We start from the raw sequence: 7591 nt of genomic DNA, 5'->3' as shown, positions 1-7591 counted from the left end.
ACATGTACTGGTGTGTGTGTGACATGTCCTGATAGCGAAATACTGCCAATTTTGTTTTTCACTATTGATAGGCTATCTTGCCCCATAGGATAGAATGGGAATTACTTTGTAACATCTTACAAGTATAACTTTCCATTGGGACAAGATAGAGAGATAACGTTTAGACTCTCTGAACTCAGAATTTAATAACACATATTTTAGTAAAGATGGCTTATAAATTGTGTGATTGAAAATGCCACTTTTAGAAAGTAGACATTTTCTTGTTTACCCATTCTGTGTGCCTCTGCCTGTTTGTATATTGACTGTTTGGTTTTGGAGTGGCAGGGGCTGGGGATGTGCATTCACTGTTGACAGCCACTGGGGGGGTTGAGGTGTGTCTGGCCCTTCCTGGATGCCTCAGAGCTGATCTGCATAGGGCACGACTGAATTTAGAGTAGTGGGAGGAGATTTCCTTGCACCTGAATAGGGCCTGTCTCCCTTGCACAATGCTGCCTCCACCCCCTGTGGTCATACTGAACCAGGGAGGACAGAACTGGTTTGTACGGTGCTCAGAGACCCTTGCACAATGAGAACAAAGACATTTTGGGGTATAAGTATTAGACCTGAAACCCCAGAAGATTAGATCACTTCTGGACTCCAGAGGAACCTTTGCCAAGGAGAAGAACTGAATAGCTGTGAGGGAGAATACTACTTCTTTGCTGTGTGCTGTGTGGGGTTGGCCAGCAGTTGCTGTTTCTGCCAAGGAGAGGACAAAGACTGGAACTTTGCTTTGAACCTGCTTTAAGAAGATCTCCAAGGGCCTGTGTGTGCTGGCCTTCTGTTCTGAAGTCTCAGGGACACAAAGACTTCACCCCCAGCAACCCTGAACACTGCTGCTGAGAGTTCTGACCTGCCAAGAGATGCCTGTTCCAGTTCTGGGCCTCTGGAGGTTGTCCTTGCTGCTTGGAGCTGGAAGAACCCTAAATAACTGAAGAAATTGACGCATCGCTCTTCCTGCAGCTGTTTTTTTAGACGCAGCACTGCTGTGCTAGAAGAATCTTTATGCATCGCCTCGCCACTACCAAAACCGATGCAGCTCCTGTCGCCGGTGCAAGAACCGACGCATCGAGGGATTGTGGCTGAAGAAACCAACGCAGCGCCGCATGATGCTGCCGCATTGATCGCCGACACATCCCGAATATCCACGCATTGTATCTGTGCAGCAAGTTTTCCTGACACATCACCTGCGGTCCCAGAACTTTCACGGATTTGACGCATCACTTCCCTCTACAGACGAAATTTGATGCATCACCTCTCCTGCATGCGGCAGAACTGTTGCATCGCCTCCCCATGTCTCAGGAACTGATGAATCTCTTTGTTTTTCGACGCTTCCGATCTCTGTGGCTGTTTTGACTTGTGAATTTTGAAGCATCTTCAGGTACTTTGTGAGAAATCACGCATCCATAGTTTTTTATGGACAAAGTTGTTTGAAACCTTTCTAAAGTTCTAAAGTCATATTCCTATTACATGTATGTTGGATTTTTGTCGTTTTGCTTTTGTTGATTTTAGATAAAGATACTTTATTTTTTCAAAACTGGTGTTGTGTCCATTTGTGGTGTAGTCACTGTATTACTGTGTGTTTTGAGTACAAATACTTTACACATTGCCTTTGGGATAAGTCTGTCTGCTCATGCCAAGCTACCCAGGTAGTGAGCAGGGGTTATCTAAAGTGTGTATCCCCCTTACCCTGACTAGAAGCAAGGGTCCCTATTTGGACAAAGGTACCTACCGCTGCCAACTAGAGACCCCCATTTCTAACAAGAAAGATGGACTATTAAAGGTAATGGGGAAAAAGATTAAATAGACAATCACATTCTATTCTCTTGTTACTGTATTGCTGTGGTGGAGCTCCTATCATGGGTTTGTTCTGGGGTGTTGGGAGCTCCTCACCGTGGTGTGTGGAGCTACTTGGGGAAGCTTCTTGCAGTCAATTTTCCGCTTTTTTGAAGTAAAATTCTATTAGTCTCCACCTGCACCCTATGCTACTTAATGTGGTGATGATTATTATTGCAGGAACCTTCTGGCTTGACTAGCCAGCAAGTGTTTCAGCTCCAGACTCCTCCTGCCTCCTCCTGGGTAGCTCTCTGTGCTTGATGAGATCTTGTTTGGGAAATTAAACACTTAGGACCAGAAGAGGTTTTGCATGATTTGTTTTGTTTTTTTGATTTATAATTAATGCTTCCCTACCCCAATGGCCTTAGCAATGCCCTTGTTATAGGTGGTCTGTCTAAATGTCTGCTAAGTACTGTCCTTGCTCACTTTACCAATGGATTGAAGCTAGCCTGGCTGATGAGGGGTGTTACCCTGAAACCAGTCCCAGGATGCTTGTTCCCTGTCCAGGGACCTGGCTTGGCAGTTTGGGCTGGACTGTTCCCACAAGCAACAGAGTCAAGACTGATTTGCATATGGCTGGGTCTGAAGTGTGGTGGCAAAGTGAGCTAAAGAACGATGATGGATTCAACCCACATCTGTGACTGAAAAGTTTCAGCGCTAGGTCCATCATCTCTTTGTATTTGCTAAGCCCTATTTATTACCGCCTCATAATTACTGTTACTAGGAGCCCTGGTAAAACTGTGATGTTTGCCAATAATGTGGATTATGACATTTTGAGGAATGCAGGAATTGGTGTTTCCCTTTTTATCTCAGAGATCCACACTGAATTATAATTGAGAAGGGTTCAGTAAGATATGTTTGTGGGCCCACTGGAAATTACAGGCCACTAGTATTCGCCAGAGTGTGGCAGATCTTGGAAGGTCCAATCCACTTTTACCAATGTGCAACATAGGCCGCCTCCCCATAGATGGGCACAAAATAGTCCTCCTCCGCTTAGTTCCAACATTTCTTTCAGTGAGATGCTAAGAGGACACGTCACAGGGAATGGGAACATGATCCACTCAAGTTTATTTCCCTGTCACTTAGATGGGGAAGGTTACTGTCTGTATACCTTGGGCACTTACACATAATCATCTGTTGACTAGAAATGCCACTCGTTTTGCAAATTTATTTGTAAACAAGACAAAATGTCCCAGAATTAAAAAAAAACCTGGAATGGAGCAGCTCATCATGCATAGACCTTTAAAAATAGCAGGGGCGGCACCTCCGTTATGACAGAGGAGCGTTGTCCCACTGGTCAGAGCCAGGAGGTAAAAAAATAAAATCATAATAAATCTATTTATTATCATTTTAATTATCTCTGGCTGAGCCGGCTGTCTCAGGACAGCCAAACTGACGTGTGCACTTACATTTCCCCAACCCAGCTGTGTTGCGCAAGGCACTGGGCGAGCGTCAGTCCAGCCCGCTGAAACCCATCCCGGTGCTTCTCTCATGCCGGCTAATAGCATGAGAGCATAGTCTGGATTGGGTGTGGAGTCTGAGAGCCTGTGCAGTGTGCACAATCCTCAGTGGCGGTTCGCATAGGGAATGCTGCAGAGCAATAGGGCGGCGCGGGGGAGGGACAGGGTGGGGGTAGTAAACTCGGACATACGACGGAAGGGAGGAAAGTAATAATTACTATCCTCTGTTCCGTCATATGTCCGAGTTTACTACCCCCACCCTGCCCCACCCACCGCCCGCAGCACGCCCTATGCGACCCGCCACTGACAAGCCTGTAAGAAGCTGGAATCCACCAGCGGCAACTGCAGGTATGCTCTTTTTCCTATTTATATATTATTCCCTTCCCCCCAACTCCCCCACCCCTGTGCTGCCCCACCACTTGGTTTTGGTGGTAGCCACAAATGGAAACTAGGCAGGTAAGCACTCACCACTTACATGGTGAGTTCCTTTTACAGTAACTAACTACAGGTGGCTTGCGGTTTTAAAACGCGTTGCACAGCCTGTGGCCTCTTTTCCAGCACAGACAGACACTGGCACTGTCCTTTCCATCCTCTCTTTCTAATGTCATATCTCGGCTCTGGCATATTTGAGGGAATAAACAATGCCGCATCCTTTTGTACTATGGTCCACTTCTGCTTGTGGCTCGATCCATTTCATGACACCTCTTTGTACTTTCGGTAGAGTGTCCTTCTCTTCCATGGGCTTTGATTCTATCTTTCCTGTCAGGATGAATCGAATTCATCCTTCTGAGGCGCATGTCAGGTCTTTTAGCGGTACACCAATATAAACCTTCATTTCAGATTAGGGAGGCTGTATTTTTCATCTTTCGAGAGGATGATTTGCATTGCTAATGGGTGAGCGCCTCTTCAGGAAACGAAACACGACCTGGAAAGGCAAATTAGTAATACTCATCTGCTTATCTTGAATTATTTTTTTATTGTGTCATGCACCTCTAAAATAAATTAAAGCACAAAGGAGACCCGCTTCGAATGTGTAAAGTTTTTCTCTGATGCAGTGTGATTTGTGCGCGTGCATGTGTCTATGCCTATAGGGAGCTTTTATGTTCATGCATTTTGTATGTCCGTGCCGGCATGTCTGCATGTGGATGTGTGCCAGTGCATGTATGTGTGTGCGCGCGCGCCTGTGAGTCTGCGCACGTGTGTGTGTGTGCGCACGGGCTTGTCAGTGCGTGTGTGACTGAATTGAATCGGGTGTTTCAAATAAGCAAACCCACAAATATTACCTAAATAGCACCCACATGAAAGGCAATTAACGACAAAGGTCGCCCTAGTCAAATAAGGAATACTCCTGGCTGTCCAGTGCCCATTTTTAGACGCACGTAGCCGTGCAATCACTGAGCAGCATTCCCAGCCATCTTTAAACCAATGAAAAAGGTAAGATTAGCATAGCTGTCAATCACTGAGCTCTTCCCCCCCCTGTGTAGACATGACTCTCGTGCTCTACACGGCCACTGTATTTCCCCGGAGACCAACTGGCTGGCGGGAAGAAAGACGGAGGTAAATGTTTTCCTCATTATATCTCCCACTTCCCTTTGCAGTGCATTGTGTGGTTTGCAAGTGATTAAATGCCTTTATCCTGAGCATGGAGCCGCCCGTGCGGGTATTCTTGAGAAGAATAATCCGTGTTGAGGTGCGTCCTAGGTTTCTGCCCTTCGGTGCTTCGGAGGTAATTCATTACGTGGGTAAGCATTATACACGTTCACTTAATGCATTGTTGGAGCCATTAGCGCCGTGATTGCACCTGAGGCGGTGGCGACAGCAGGAGTAATGATATTAGTCTATTGTCCCGATGTAATCAATGCAGATCCCACGCACAATTACTCTTCCAAGAGAAATTCAAGCTGGAGCCGAAGCTGCTTCTTAAAATATTGCAATTATAATATCTGTAAAGAGGGAATTATTGTCTGTGAATATTGAAATAATTTTACTTTTTATGACTTTGAATGGTTTTTGATGTAATAGGTTACAATGCATCAAGGCCCAGATGTACGAAACCATTTAGCATTTCTTAATGGGACAAATCGCTGTTTCGGCCCTTTAAGAAAGGCTAAATTGCCTTTTCAGATGTACATAGGGCCAAAAACAGTCGCAATTTGCGATTTCTACCAGGTAGAAATCGCAAATTGCGACTGTGATTTGGGAATCACAATTAGGGATTCCCTATTTTCTATTCTTAAAGCACATGTACCTAGCTTTTCCTAAATACGAAATAGGTAATTCTATTACCATCGACTTCAATTCGATAATAACCATGTGCAAAATAAAAAAATGCATTTAAAAATGCATTTTATAATGTGACATGAGGCGCACATACGCCTCTAGGTCATATGTGCACTTACATGTGCACTAGGAAATTTGGGATGCCTCTAAAGGGGCCTTAAGCCCAGAGGCAACTTTGGCTTTGCATTTCATAAATTGCTAATTCATATTTGGAAATCGCAAATTAGGAAATGGAAACCATTTCCTATTTAGCCCGTAGGCGGGAATGCAATAGCATTTCCTATTTGCGATTCCCTAATAGCGAGTCATACTTTGTAGGAATCGCTATTAGGGAATCGCAAATTTAGTACATATACTTTTGCATTTCGTAAATAGCGGTTCCTGCGGAGATGCTATTTAAGAAATGCAAATGGGAAGCTTTGTACATATGGGTCTAATTCACTTATTCAATATATTTTTAGTGTGTTACGAAGGAATTGCACTTCTAAGCGCAGCGTAAATTAGTCAGCAGATGACCAATGTGTGTTGAAGTAGGCGCTTAACATACGGATCAATTGCTTTTGCCTCTTTTTACTCAAATATCTTCATCTTTTGGATTTTACATTCTTTGTTACCTTATATGTTCCAATCAGAACATTGTGGTCTATGATTGACAAAAGCAGTACTGTATAGGGTTCAAAATCTAGTATTATTGAGGGTTTAAAGATTCTTCTTACACATTTCACACATGCGTACAAAGTGTAATACAAACACATGACCTCAAGGGTAACAGTAGATTATGATTCAAAACCATGCCCAACAGGATTAGCGCCTTCTCATGGGAACTGCAACATAGAGTTCTAAATATAAGATTATATATTGGTTGTTTATTTAGAAGTACCACTGACCAGCACATGTTGGAATTTTCCATTTGAAGCAGACTGTAAAACTGGGTGTTTGAATCTCAAATACATAGATTTTTTGCAGCACAAATAGTAAGAGAAATATGATTCTAAGTATTGTTTTTTGCAGGAAGATGACCCTTCCTGTACGAAAACAATCCTGCCCATAACGCAGACACCATTGCTCTATGGTGCATGGGTGCCTGTGTTGATACTAGGTAATGCACAGTGTGATAGCACAAGGAGAGAGCAGAAATGCTCTACATCTTTCTAAATATGGAGCATTTTCTACTCTCTTCCTTTTACACAAAAAACTGCAGCAAATTGCCTTACTGCATTGCATTGCATGAAAGAATGGTAAATATGCCCCTTCATTTGAAGTAATAGTCACTCTGCGACTTGACTTGTTGCTCGTTGTTTCAGGTACCATCCGCCAAAGATGTGGTTCTTGTATAGGAAGCTATAATGCAAAGGCTTTAGAGAACAGAGATGCTTTCCTACTCTCTTAAAGATTGGGTGCAGTGGAAATTATTGTTGGTCAAGAGCACATGCTGAGCCATAATGGAAGCAGATGATGGGCAAAAGTTGAGGAGCTTTGGCATAGGACTAGAACAATTTGGAAGGAGCTATACTTTGATAGACAGTAAAGGATATCAGAATGTGAATGAATGAAATTGGCTTTGACAGCACCGAAGAGGATAATGGACCATAAATGGAAGATCGGGCACATTTATCTGTTAGTTAAGAATTTTACTAAAGTGCTGCCTTACTTTAAAGTATCAGAGAATGAATCATTCGAAAACCATAGCTATGCCGCCTAGGACAGTACAGACCAGAAGCAATCATCATTTGTACAGAAAAAAGCATAACTATTACAATAGTCAGACATTCAAAGAAGGGGATTATTGAGTAGGGGGTGTTTTGCAAAGCATGAACAAAAGTATTTTAAGAAGCTTTTTGAAGAAGGGCCGATCTTGGCCATATTACAGAATACAGCGCGCTCTCTCTGTTTGCGGCGGGCGCACCTTTCAAAAGGTGCGCCCTGCGCAAACAAGGAAAGTATGCCGTATTATATTGAATGCGCTGCCCCCAGGGGGC

At 43.7% G+C, this 7591-nt stretch overlaps 1 long non-coding RNA gene across 1 annotated transcript in view; it reads left to right on the top strand.

Moving 5' to 3' along the window:
• The first annotated feature begins 4823 nt into the window (after positions 1-4823).
• LOC146789184 (uncharacterized) overlaps positions 4824-7591 on the top strand; it is a 62794-nt gene continuing 60026 nt past the window's right edge. The window contains exon 1 of the long non-coding RNA XR_014969765.1: positions 4824-4889. This is a non-coding gene — a long non-coding RNA (uncharacterized LOC146789184). The remainder of the gene's footprint in view (positions 4890-7591) is intronic.

The sequence above is a fragment of the Triturus cristatus genome, chromosome 10 (genome assembly GCF_964204655.1).
Source record: "Triturus cristatus chromosome 10, aTriCri1.1, whole genome shotgun sequence".
In the NCBI taxonomy this organism is placed as follows: Eukaryota; Metazoa; Chordata; class Amphibia; order Caudata; family Salamandridae; genus Triturus; species Triturus cristatus.
This window is presented reverse-complemented; position numbering and strand designations above follow the sequence as displayed.